Here is a 14,612-nt window from a genome sequence, read left to right on the forward strand (position 1 = left end):
ATAAAATAAAATAAAATAAAATTTCACGCAGAGACCTCCTCCTACTCAGCCACTCATGTCTTTTGATGCACCCGGGCATCAAGAAGAGGCTCTCTGGGCACCTCTGGCGGTGCAAGAGGCCTTGTTGGCTTTCAGCCTCTGACCCCACATCCTTTCTGCCCTCCTCACTAGCAAAGGACGTGGACAGGCCCCAACATTATGAAGAACTGTGTGACCATACCCTCAAGCGGCAACCATCATTTTAGCCATCTATCCACTGCGATTTGAAGACCTCTTCTGCATGTTTCCAACCAATACTGTCTTGAGCTTTCTTTTGCCAATAGAATACTTGCAATACTTGCTGATATCATCTATCCATCTTGTTTTAGGTCTTTTTCGGGGATGGTTTTTTTTTAATCAAATGCCTTGGTCCATTGGCCATCAGTTCTTGCTCATAATCCAAGATTTATAAAGAGGTTTTCATAGCTTCCCTGGAATTTGACATCGATTTTTGATTCAAATGCTTCTTGAGTTTTGGCCAACTACCCAGTTCTTCTTGCTATGTGACCAGCCCATTTCCATTTCAATTCTTGTACTCTCTTGATGACATTGTATACTTCTTTTTGGTTCTCTAATCCATGTACAGGTTTTACTACCTTGTTTTGTCATCTTTCTATGGCTTTTAGCGCCACTCATTGCTTTTGTATTGATTGTGAGGTTAGCATCCATGTTTCACCAGCATATGTTAGAAGAGATAGTACACACTGATCAAAAACTTTCCTCTCTAGGTATAGGAGAGGTTGTTCTTGAAAATTATGCTTAACAGTTAATATTTAAATTGATGATCTGTATGACTTGAAATATTGTATATATGATTAATATAAGGTGGTAGTAATAATAACTGATTTATAGATAGAAATTAATAACTGAAATAATCAGTTTGGATACCGACTGCATTTGCTAAGAATATACGTGAAAAGTGGTGGTGGTGGTGGTTTTGTTTCTTTTTCCTTTGTTGTTTGCAAATATGTTTGTTTTCTTTGTAAACCTTTTAAAATTTTCAATAAAAAAACATAAAAAAAGAAAATTATGCTTACCTTGCCAAATGCCTGCCAACCACACTTAATATGCCATTTAATTTCTTTATTGTAACCCCTTCATTAAGTTCTGTTGGTTCAAGGTATATGTAGTGGTCTACTATGTCTAGTTCCTTTCCAAATATAAACGTTTTTTCTTTCTTTGGTGAATTTATTAAATATAACCTGGCTATTTTTCAGGTTGATTTTTAAGCCAAATGGTTCCCCTGCTTTGTGCAGCTCTTGTATGTGTCTTTGTAGGTCTTCTGGATCTTGTGAAAACATCATCTGCAAATCTTAAGCATTTTAAATAGCCACATTTGATTTTTTTTTTAAATTCCATCTTTTGCCCTGCCTAGTTTGCGAAATATATAATCCAGTGTTTCCCAGCCTTGGTTACTTGAAGATATTTGGACTTCAATTCCCAGAATTCCCCAGCCAGCAAATGCTGGCTGGGAAATTCTGGGAATTGAAGTCCAGATATCTTCAAGTGGCCAAGGTTGGGAAACACTGATATAATCCACAACTCAGCGCAACTCTACAATTTTTTGTTCTCTGGTCAGGGAGATGAACAATCAATATGCTATCTTATTTCATCTCCTTGAGGAGAGAACAAAGAATTGTGGAGTTGTGCTGAGTAGTGGGTCACAGTTTCTCAAAAAAAGCTTCATGAAAACAAAGTCCAATGTAATTAGAGTTTCAATAAGGTTTCTTGAATCTGTGAGCATATTATGATATGTATTTTGAATGTCCTCCAAAATATTTGTCAGTACATCTCTGATTTTAATAGGTTCTCAATATTTACCACAAGTAAGGGAATTTGTTACGTGTCTGTAAACATGAGTTTGTCCCTGAAGCGATACCATCTGTTTAATGCACTTCAGATGTCATCTTCAAATAAAGAATATACCAGACACTTCAATGACAAGGACGGACTAGAGAAGTCACTAGAAAGGGAGGAAGTTAATCTTCCTTATTTTAGCCTATATAATCAAATGCCCACTATTTCATTAATAACTAAGAAATAAATAGCTTATTATGTATTGCTACATTGCTTTTAAGTCCAAATGCTCTTTTTAGGTGACCTGCCATCCATTTACTAAAATCTATTAGAAGGGAATATCACGGGAATGCACCAGGTATAACTGGATTATAGGTTCTGTGAAAAATGTGTTCCGGTATAAATGAATCATAAGGTCAATAAAAGGTCTATTGGCAATTCCCTTCCTCTCTCAAATATCAAATTTGCATAACTTGGCATGGATATTCAACTATACTGCTAAAAAAAAAATAAAGGGAACACATCCTAGATCTGAATGAATGAAATATTCTCATTGAATACTTTGTTCTGTACAAAGTTGAATGTGCACAACAGCATGTGAAATTGATTGTCAATCAGTGTTGCTTCCTAAGTGGACAGTTTGATTTCCCAGAAGTTTGATTTACTTGGAGTTATATTGTGTTGTTGATGCAGTTGTTGTGCTGATACAGTTCTACAGAGGAATCATTGAGTCTGTCATCTGCACCTCTATAACTGTCTGGTTTGGTGCTGCAACCCAACAGGACCGACACAGACTTCAGAGGACAATCAGAACTGCAGAAAAAACAATTGCTGCCAACCTGCCTTCCATTGAGGACCTGTATACTGCACGAGTCAAAAAGAGGGTGGGGAAAATATTTACTGACCCCTCACATCCTGGACACAAATTGTTTCAACTCCTACCCTCAAAACGTCGCTACAGAGCACTGCACACCAAGACAACTAGACACAAGAACAGTTTTTTTCCGAACGCCATCACTCTACTAAACAAATAATTCCCTCAACACTGTCAGACTTTCTACTAAATCTGCACTTCTATTCTACTAGTTTTTCTCATCATTCCTTTCACCCATTTCCTCCCATGTTGACTGTATGACTGTAACTTGTTGCTTATATCCTAAGATTTTAATTAATATTGCTTCTTCATTGCTTATTTGACCCCTATGACAATCATTAAGTGTTGTACCATATGATTCTTGACAAATGTATATTTTATTTTATGTACGCTGAGAGCATATGCACCAAGACAAATTCCTTGTGTGTCCAATCACACTTGGCCAATAAAAATTCTATTCTATTCTATTTAAGTGTTCCCTTTATTTTTCTGAGTAGTGTACATTCCCCTGGGTCACTCTGTGCCCCCCTCTGGGGGGGGGGAGCCCCACTATTTGAGAAGCTCTGCCCTAAGCTATTACAGAAGATACTGTATATACAGATTTATATCCTGCGCCCCCATGTATACACTGTGTGGTATTTTTAGCTATGTTGAATGACTACATACAGTAAATAAGCTTTGGGAGCTATCCAGGCCCTGGTGTTCAGCAGTGTTTCAGGAAGTGTTATGTGGAATCTATCACAATAATATACAGTATCTTTCTTCAAGTTTCCAAGAGAGAGACAGATATATAGATGTTACTGTGAGTTATAAAACTTTCAAGCTGAAAAATTGTTATGAAATGTAGCCTAAGCCAACCTTGAAAACCCAAATAAAATAAGCAAGTCAAAACAATCTAAAACAGAATATCAATAATCCACTTCCCATAATCAAAGTATAACAACTTATGATGATCACAGTCTTCTTAAAGCACCTTAAGAGAGTTTCCTAATTTCACCACTTAAAGAATTAACCAAAATGGCAATGAGGAAGTTTCTATAGATGAGTTTATAAATGTCTGATTGTTCCTTTATTCAAGCCCTATAACTGTGATTTTCCACACAAAAAAATTCCAAAACAGAAACTGTACTACATGGAAATTATTTGTTCCAAATACTGCTCTTAAAAACACAAACGTAAATACTGTATATCAATTCATTCTTTCATGAATTTGGGCAGTTTGCCAGAACATCTGTTGAAGAAAACAACAGGGGGAGTGATCAACCAAGAATCCTCTTATTCTGATAAGATCCACTGACTGGAGGAGGAAGAGAAACTAACTTATGGCTATAATTGCTATAGCAGTGTTTCTCAACCTTGGCAACTTAAAATGTGTAGCCAACTCAAAGTCTACGTATCTTAAAGCTGTCAATGTTTAGAAAAGTTGCACTATAGGAAAGGAACTATATATATGTTTACTTGAGAATATCCACCGTAAATTAGTAGAGTAAAAAAAAGTTGTGACAATGGCGCCGTAAAAAAGGATTGTCCAACAAACAAACAATGTAATTGTCCAGGTAATTGTACATCTTTCCTTTCCTTTCCAATCTTCCTTTCCTTTCCAATTTTCTGTTCTTTTCCTTTCCTTTCCGATCTTCCATTCCTTTCCAATTTTCTTTTCTTTTCTTTTCCTGTCCTTTCCTTTCCAATTTTCCTTTCCTTTCCTTTCTTTTCTCTTTTCCTTTTTTTTTTTGGTCACATAGCATACTGCTAATGCAGTAATATGTACAGTGATCTCTCGATTATCGCGAGGGTTCCGTTCCAAGACCCCTCGCGATAATCGATTTTTCGCGATGTAGGGTTGCGGAAGTAAAAACACCATCTGCGCATGCACGCCCTTTTTCCATGGCCGCGCATGTGCAGATGGTGGAGTTTGCGTGGGCGGCAGGGAAACCCCGATCTTCGTCTGCTCGCTGCTGCTGCGGCTGCCCAGCAGCTGATCTGCTCGGCGGCAGCAGCAGCGAGCAGACGAAGATCGGGGTTTCCCCGCCGCCCACGCAAAGGGGAAAGCCCGATTCGGCTCCTCGCTGCTGCCGCCGAGCAGATCAGCTGCTGGGCGGCCGCAGCAGCAGCGAGCAGACGAAGATCGGGGTTTCCCCGCCGCCTACGCAAAGGGGAAACCCCGGCTCCTCGCTGATGCCCCCGCTCGCCCGCCCGCCCGCCGCCCGCCGCCCGCCAGCAAGAGGGGGAGAGATAGAGAAAGAGAGAGAAGGAAAGAAAGAGATGAGAGAGGGAGGAAGAGAGTGTGAGAGAGGAAGAAGCAAGATAGAGAAAGAAAGAGAGAGAGAAAGAAAGATGAGAAAGGAAGGAAGAGAGTGACGTCATCGGGTGGAAAAATCGCGATATAGCGTTTCACGAAGATCGTGATCGCGAAAATCAAGGGATCACTGTATTCATGTTTTATTTCTTCTTGTTCTCCAGCATTAGGGAATCCAAGTCTGCTTCTAAATGTAAAATTTGACCCTGAATCTCATCCCACTATCTGTTCTTGTGTTTGGATTGAAACTGTTTTCATCTCCCTTCCATGGGCATCTACTGCCAGCATCTGCAATTTTCTTCCCGGGGACTTTCATAAAGGAAATCCAGGACCAGTTCTAACTGTAGAATTCCACCACATGTGCGCACATTGAAGAGTGTGTGCTCTGGCTAGCCACTCCTGCAATCCAATTCTGAATAGGCCACCACACACTAGTGAGCCATAGGCTGAGGATTGAAGACCCCACCCTCCTTGCCTTTCGCAAGCTCCTTAAAACCCACCTCTGTCGTCAGGCATGGGGGAATTGAAATTTCTCTTCCCCCTAGGCTTATAGAATTTATACATGGTATGCTTGTTTGTATGATTGGTCTCTTAAATTGGGGTTTTTTAGATTATTTTTTAATACCGTGTTTCCCCGATAGTAAGACCCCCCCGATTGTAAGACATATGGGGGGTTTCAGGGGGGTCGGCTAATATAAGCCATACCCCGAAAGTAAGACATATGTCTTACTTTCGGGGAAACACGGGGGTATTGCCGGGGGGGGGAGCCCGATGACGTCGGGAAGAACAATCCAGGCTCGCCAACCCAGAAATGCGGGGTCACTCGGAAAAATGGAAGTTCTACAACTTCGGACCAGCGCCGTCCTTCGCCTCGCATTTCCGGGTTGGCGAGCCTGGATTGTTTTTCCTGCGAGCGAGAATTCTCCATCTTCTGCTGAAGGGGTTGTGGCGTTTCGGACCAGCGCCATCCTTCGCTTTGCCAAGCTGGGGAAGAGGCGGTGGCGGCGAGGTGAAGGACGGCGCTCCCCTCCGCTCGGCTCGCTTCGGACCAGCGCCTCGCCGCGCCACCGCCTCTTCCCCGGCTTGGCAAAGCGAAGGACGGCGCTGGTCCCCGCTAAGCCTTCTGCGCCTGACTCGGCGAGGCGAGAGGGAAGATGGAGAAGCGCAAGTGGATGCGGAGCGCCCGGGAGGCATTTATCCGCCCGGGAGGCATTTATCCGTCCTTCGCTTTGATGCCGCTGGTCCGCCCGCTCGGCTCGCTTCGGACCAGCGCCGTCAAAGCGAAGGACGGATAAATGCCTCCAGGGCGGATAAATGCCTCCCGGGCGCTCCGCATCCACTTGCGCTTCTCCTTCTTCCCTCTTGCCTCGCCAAGTCAGGCGCAGAAGGCTTAGCGGGGCTCCCCGGGCAAAGGCCGGGGCGCGGCGGCGGGCAAGGCGCATAAGAAAACCCCGGGCAAGAAGAGCCCTCCAGGAACGGCTACCTTCACCCTGTCAATTTGGTGAGTGGAGGCGGGAAACGGCGGGGGGGATCTGAAAGGACACGCGCGACGCTACGCTCGCACCTGGCTCCGCGCCTTCCCGGCACCTGTAGTTCTCTTCACTTCCTTTGCCTCAGGCCCCCCCGCCCCCCCAATCGTCCGGCCCGTAAAGCGGTACGGGGCTGGGGGTGGGTGGACGCCTAAAGCCGCCCGCCCGGAGGAGAAGAGGCCTCGCCCGGGCCAAAGCCCGAAGAGAATATAAGACATACTCCCAAAGTAAGACACAGTGGGGCTTTTGGGGGTAAAAAGATAGTAAGACACTGCCTTACTATCGGGGAAACACGGTATTAGATTTGTTACATTGTCTTCTTTATTGTTGTTAGCCGCCCCAAGTCTTCAGAGAGGGGCGGCATGCAAATCTAATAAATAAATAAATAAATAAACAAACAAACAAACAAACACACACACACAAATACATGAATACATGAATACATGAATAAATAAATAAATAAATAAATAAATAAATAAATAAATAAATAACAGAATAATAAACTTTTCTCATGTTCCAGGCCAATCTTCCCTGATCATAATATTCCATTGGGATAAATGCGAAATAGATTAAAATTCCTATAACATAACACAATGTGCAACACTGAAACATTTCCAAAAAGAAGTGAATCTGAATCCACTATTAGAATCTGTAAATATTTCTAAAAGGTAATATTTTACTAATAAATTTAATGATACTCACTTTTCCAAAAACAGCTTTGTAAATGGGAAGGAAAGCATAATGACAGATCTCACACTGCCATCTGGTGTTTAAAAAATATAAATTTGAGTTGGACTAGATCAACTAGATCAGTGTTTCAGGATCCAGTTTGAGTCAATCATCGGGACCAGAGGTTTATTCTTCCAAGCTTTGAAATTCATCTTAGAGCCAAACGTTGTAAACTTCTCTCTTTCCACAAAGAGAAAGAGTAGAGAGGGCATGGGCTTCAACCCACGTCTGAATGCTTGGAAGACTAAATCTCTGATTCTGGTATCCAACTCAGATTGGATTCTGCAACATTATCCTGCGAAACATATACTGGTATTTTCCTTCATTTATGAGATCAGTGTTTCTCCATCTCAGCCATTTTAAGAAGAATTGACTTCAACTGTCAGAATTCCTCCATCAGCATCATGGTGGCTGGGCAATTATGAAATTGAAGTCTAGAATTAGAGGTTCTTGAAAGTCCAGAATCTAGGAGTTGAATTCCAGAATATCGGTAGAGTGGAGTGGAGTGAAATGGAATGGAACAGAACAGAACAGAATTGAATTGAACTTTATTGCCACTTTAAATATACACTAATCAGCATATATTAAAATGAAATTTCAATTGGTTAAAATAACAATTAGTTTAAAGAAAAAACGATGAAAAAAGCAAAACCAAATAGAAATATAGCCCAAAAGATAAAAGCAACTTTATTTGAAATCTAAATAAAAAAGTGCAAGCATAAATCTTAACAAAATAATTCAAAAATGTTTATAGCTCTGATTAAACTTCTGTTAGAAATGGGGATGTAAATATCCCAAGTGTATGTTTCTGTGTTTGTCTTTTATGTGTGTATGTTTTAATCAAAAAATAATTTAATTGTTTTTTAAAAAAAATAAAATTTCACTGTATTCAGTCATCAAAGGATAACCATTATACCCACATACATACACCTACTGTATATGACACGGAGAAACATCACAGCGGGGGGGGGGGGAAGAATCCTGCAAATTCACATTTAGATGATATAAGGAAAAAAGCTGTTACAGAATCTAGTAATCCTACTATAGATACTTTGAAACCTCCTCCCAGAGGAGAGCAAGAGAAACAGACTGTGAAGTGGGTGTATGGGGTCTCTAACAATGCTTTGAGCTCTAAGCACCCAGCGGTTGTTAGCAATATTCTGAATAACGGGAACGAAACTTGCTATAACCTTCTCAGCTGTTCTTACCATTCTCTGTATGAACCCATCTATCTGAAGCACTGCTACCACCAAACCAAACAGTGATACACTTTGTTAAAATATTCTCAATCATGCCTCTGTAAAAAGTGACCTGGACAGAAAGAGAAAAAGGTGCTCTCCTCATCCGATGCAGGAAGTGCAGATGCTGGTTTGCACGCTTCACTAAAGATACTGTATGAAGAGACCAAGTCAGATTGTTAGTTATCTGCACCCTCCGATACTTAATACAGCGATACTTCTACTTACGAACTTAATTCATTCCATGGCCAGGTTCTTAAGTAGAAAAGTTTGTAAGAAGAATCAATGTAAAAGCAAATAATGTGTGCGATTGGGGAAACCACAGGGAGGGTGAAAGCCCTGTTTCCTCCCAGGACATTCCTAGAGAGGCCCCACGGAGGCTTCTCCCCACCTTTTCCGGCCCTGTTTCCTCCCAGGAGATTCCTAGAGAGGCCCCATGGAGGCTTCTCCCTGCCTTTTCCGGCACTGTTTCCTCCCAGTAGATTCCTAGAGAGGCCCCACGGAGGCTTCTTCCCACCTTTTCCAGCCCTGTTTCCTCCCAGGAGATTCCTAGAGAGGCCCCATGGAGGCTTCTCCCTGCCTTTTCCGGCCCTGTTTCCTCCCAGGAGATTCCTAGAGAGGCCCCACGGAGGCTTCTTCCCACCTTTTCCAGCCCTGTTTCCTCCCAGGAGATTCCTAGAGAGGCCCCATGGAGGCTTCTCCCCGCCTTTTCCGGTCCTGCTTCCTCCCAGGAGATTCCTGGAGAGGCCCCATGGAGGCTTCTCCCTGCCTTTTCTGGTTACAGTTTCGGAAGCTCGGGTTTGTAGGTGGAAAATACAATAGTTCTCGAGAACTACTCAAGAAGTAGTTCTCGAGAAGAGGCAAAAAAATCTTGAACACCTAGTTCTTATCTAGAAAAGTTCGTGAATAGAGGCGTTCTTAGGTAGAGGTACCACAGTACTGTTGACAACCTCCACAGCTGCAGTTTTGCTACAAAGTGGAGTATGATTATGCCAGCTCTTTCTAAAATCAACAATGATCTCCTTTGTTTTATTGACATTCAAAGTCCAAGTTATTTTTATTGCACCAGTCCACCAAAGCTTTCACCTCCTCCCTATAAGAATATTCATTGTTATCCCGGATGAGATCCACCACTGCTGTGTCATCTGCATACTTCACAACATGGTTCATAGAAGACTTGGCATAGCAGTCATGGGTCGTCAAGATGAACAGTAACAGACTTAAGAAACACAGCCCTCTGACGAACCTGTACTCAACGAGATGAAATTGGAAACTTTTCTTCCACCTTGCACAAACTGGGGTATATCAATTGTTGTGGTTAGCTCTGGCCCAGCTCCTGCCCCAAGGACTGTGGATGTGGGGGAGACATCCACATGCTGCAGGCCTGTTTTGCTCCCGGTGGAATCTGCTGATGAAGGCTCCTCTGACCAAGAAGACATGAGTGACAGGTAGGAGGAGAGTGTGGCAGACAGCTCAGAAGGACATCAATTATCTAGCTTCTCCTTGGATTCAGAACAAGAGTTAATGATACAGCCATGCATGCGGAGAGCGATGCACAGGCAGCAACAACTGAGAGATTATTATCAAAGAAAATGAGGCCACCTGTGGTTGGGTGGGGCTGGGGTAATTAGTGAGGCTGCTATAAATAGCAGCCTGTGGGTTTGGCCATTGTGGAGGATTATCTGATCATTGTGTTTCGTGCCTGCATTGCTGACTTCGACCTTTGCGGGCTGCTTTTTCCCCGCTTTGAAACTGAACCAGAGCCAAGTGTGCTTTCCTTTGTGCAAGAAGAAGGACTGTGAATTGCCTCACAGCTGCAAGCTAAGTATCTCAGAACTGATAAGGGTTTTGTACAAATTACCAGTTTTTTTGGAGACAAGTGCTCTTTGCTATACAAAAAGAGTGCTTAGTTTATTTGCATTTTCGGTATAAAGAACATTGTTTTGAATTTTCAAACGTGTGTGTGTCTGACATTTGTATCTGAATTTTCGGGAGGATTCTGCCAGAGAGCTCGACAGAACAATCAATAAGGAAATGGAGTTACATAAAGAAGTATTAAAGGTTAGTCCCAGTTTGTTCACCAAATGCTGAGGAATGATTGCATTAAATATTGACCTAAAATCAACAAACAGAATTTGAAAATGTGTATTCTTCTCTTCCAGGTGCAAGATAAAGCACACAAGAAAGTGCATCATCTACAGAGCAGGTCTTCTAATAAGCAAACTATAATGGGTCAAATGTAGGGGGAAGGCATGAAACAATATAGTCTTCTACCAAGCTCTCAAAACATTTTATCGTAATGGAAGTGAGTGTATTTTATCATAATGGAAGTGAGAATGATAATCGTTAAGGCATGTAATTATAGATTTTGCAGTCTTAAAACATGATAGAACCACAGCCTGATGCAACAAAAGATTGAAGATACAGTGGTACCTCTACCTACAAACGCCCCTACTTATGAATTTTTCTAGATAATAACTGGGTGTTCAAGATTTTTTTGCCTCTTCTCAAGAACAATTTTTCACTTAGAAACCCGAGCCTCCGAAACTGTAACTGGAAAAGGCAGAGAGAAGCCTCCGTGGGGCCTCTCTAGGAATGTCCTGGGAGGAAACAGGACCGGAAAAGGTGGGGAGACGCCTCCATGGGGCCTCTCTAGGAATCTCCAGGGAGGAAATAGGGCTGGAAAAGGCAGGGAGAAGCCTCCGTGGGGCCTCTCTAGGAATCTCCTGGGAGGAAACAGGGCCTCCACCCTCCATGTGGTTTCCCCAATCGCACACATTATTTGCTTTTACATTGATTCTTATGGGAAAAATGCTTCTTCTTACAAACTTTTCTACTTATAAGTAGAGGTACCACTGTATCTGTAAGAACAGAGGCCAACTGATCAGCACACTCTTTAAGAACTTGCCAGGGATATTATCAGGACCTTTTTTATGTTGACTTTATGCAAGATCTTCCAAATGGCAGTTCTATCAAACCTGAGCACCTCTTCATCAGGATACTGTCCAAAAAACATGTTTAGCTTATTTAGAAAATCCATGTCACTGTTACATGTCAGAGAAACTGCCTTATAGTCAGTAATAACTCTGTAATACCCAAATGCCACATGCATGGAAAAAATTCTGTAGTTTCTGACTTGCTGTTTTTATAACATGTTGCAAGTCAGCCTTTGCTATAGTAAATACTGTGGTCACATCACCCGATTTGAAAGCGGCAATGATTCATTATTGACTCACCACTCATGTTCAATACGATTTTGTTTAATGGCAGATACATTCACACAGGCAAGTTCTGTGTATTTTTATTAATCAAAAACTAAGTTCCATGGATATTGCACAGATATATTGTGTAGAATGCCTTCAAATATATCCTTGTTGCAAGTACAAAATTCATTGGCAAGTAAAAAAGAAAGGGAAAAAAAAGAACCTAGGAAGCTTAAAATAAATCTTTCTGAACAAAAAAACTTAAAAAGAAATTCCACTGGGAAACTGCTCAATTACTGTTTATTCAGAAATTCAATTCTACCATTTGTAAATTGAAAGAGATTATGGGGCTGTATTCTACTAAGTGTTAATTAGCTTGCCACTATTTGGTTAATAATTGCTATCTTTACTTTGCTTTTATTTTAACATTTTCCAAACTTATGTTAGAACAAAAATCAAGAGATTTGCAGCAATTTAAGAAGTTATAAATCTCCCGCAACAAAGACTTTTATAGACTCCATAGATGAAGTGGTCTTTAACCACATGACTTTATTTCTTAATAATTTATTTCAGAACTCGGATTCATTTCTGTTTATATTGTCAGGGTCTATTCTTTTTGTATTTTATTTGCCTCCTGATTTCAATCCTTTCTAACAACCGAGTGTGAACGTTCTTATGCCAATTTGTGGATATAATTCATACCTCATGAAATAGCTTCAGGTAGATGAAAGCTTATACCATAACATAGTGAATGGTCATTAAGATGTCATACAATTCTTTAGACAAAATTGCAGTTCTTTAAGGTCACTTTGACTTTAACTGTTGACATGTAGAATCAATCCAGACTTCTGTGGATTTCATTGTGGACTTTGTAAAATATGTTATGTATGTTTTTCAGACTCTATGTAGTAATCAACTTACAAAAGTTCTTAGGGTGACCGTTCAAAGATACAACAGCACTGAAAAAAGTGACTTGTGAACGTTTTTACAGTTCCAAATGCTGCTACGTCTCCATGATCATGTGATCAAAATTCAGATATCCGAAGGTCATGTGATCACCTTTTGCGATCTGACAAGCATAGCCCAATTCACTTAACAACTAGGTTACTAACTTATCAACTATAGTGATTCTCTTAACAACTTAGGTAAGTAAAAAATGTAAAATAGGGCAAAGCTCACTTAGCAAATGTTTCATTTAACAACAGAAATTTTGGGCTTAATCGTGGTTGTCAGTCAAGGATTATTGTACTACAGTAAGCATCAAAAAGGTGGTTTACTTACTGTTTATTTAAAATTTCTGAGGAGCTGGGCAGCCATTTAACTTATTGTGCTTTTAGCATTAATGATATTATTATGCAAAATCATGATTGTGAAATATTTTGCAGTTGGCTTGCACGCTAAGACCATTAATTGAGAAGTTTTTTCATTAAACGCAAGTTCCTGTTCTATGAAACAGCACATCTTCCAAGTCAAGAACTGCCTCACTTTCAGAGCCTTTTGGAGGTTTGATAAAGATCTGGTTCTATTATTATTATTATTATTATTATTATTATTATTATTATTATTATGTCAATACAACACAGCAAACGAGATCACTATGCTGGATTTCGTATTTCATCACCAGTCGGGCGCTTCCCAAGCACCTAAGACTGTGTGATGTAGCGGCGAATTATGTTTGCCGATCCCAGTAAAGCGGCTTTTTGCAATTGACAAATGGAGATTTTGTCCATTCCGATGGTTTTCAAATGTCCGCTGAGATCCTTTGGCACTGTGCCCAGCATGCCAAGTACCACTGGGACCACTTTCACTGGCTTATGCCAGAGTCGATGCAGCTCGATTTTTAGATTGTTGTATTTCACTAATTTCTCTAGCTGCTTCTCCTCAATTCTGCTGCCCCTGGAATTGCCACATCGATGATCCATACTTTCTTTTTCTCCACGATCACAATGTCTGGTGTGTTATGCTTCAGAATTTGGTCAGTCTGAAGTCAGAAGTCCCACAGTAGTTTTGCTTGCTCATTTTTGACCATTTTTTCAGGCTTATGATCCCACCAGTTCTTCTTCTTATTATATTATTATTATTATTATTATTATTATTATTATTATTATTATTATTATTATTAATTCGACTTCTATGCTGCCCAATCCCACAGGACTCAGAGCGGCTTACAAAATAATATAAAAACAATACAAAAAGTACAATAATAGGCAGGTGTTCTCTGTTTTCCTAGTCTGAAAGTGATTTGATTATTTGACTATCTCAGGGTAACATGGGGGGGGGCTTATAATCATAAAAAAACAAGAGCTCTATAAACTAAAACCATAAGTAAAATAGTACAACATATTGTATTAGATATTTTGTAATCCTATTAGATATGGTGTTCTGTTTTTTCTAAATATAAAATCAAATTATTTATAATTTCCACGTGTGAACTAAAGTAGAGTATCACCTCTGCCTCCCCAAAAAACTCCTGTAATTTGATGTAAAAGAATACAGTGGAACCTCGACATACGAGCAGCTCTACTTACGAGCTACTCGAGATAAGAGCTGGGAGAGGAGCGACATTTTTGTTCGCCTCCCGAGCTCACATTCGGGATACGAGCGCCAAGGAGCTGTCTCCTGAAGCCGAATGCTAACTTCCGCGTTCGGCTTCAGGAGACAGCTCCTTGGCGCTCGTATCCCGCGCGCCGCTTAGCGTTCGGCTTCAGGAGACAGCTGCGAAGCGGCGCGGGTGTTTTAAAACGTCGCAGCTGGCCTGGGGGGCTGGGGGGGCAAGCCCCCAAGCCCCCCAGGCCGGCTGCGACATTTTAAAACACCCGCGCCGCTTCGCAGCTGTCTCCTGAAGCCGAACGCTAACTTCCGCGTTTGGCGGCAGCGGGTTTTTTTTGTTGTTGCACGGATTAATTG

This window comes from Erythrolamprus reginae, chromosome 4, assembly GCF_031021105.1.
Source record: "Erythrolamprus reginae isolate rEryReg1 chromosome 4, rEryReg1.hap1, whole genome shotgun sequence".
In the NCBI taxonomy this organism is placed as follows: domain Eukaryota; kingdom Metazoa; phylum Chordata; class Lepidosauria; order Squamata; family Dipsadidae; genus Erythrolamprus; species Erythrolamprus reginae.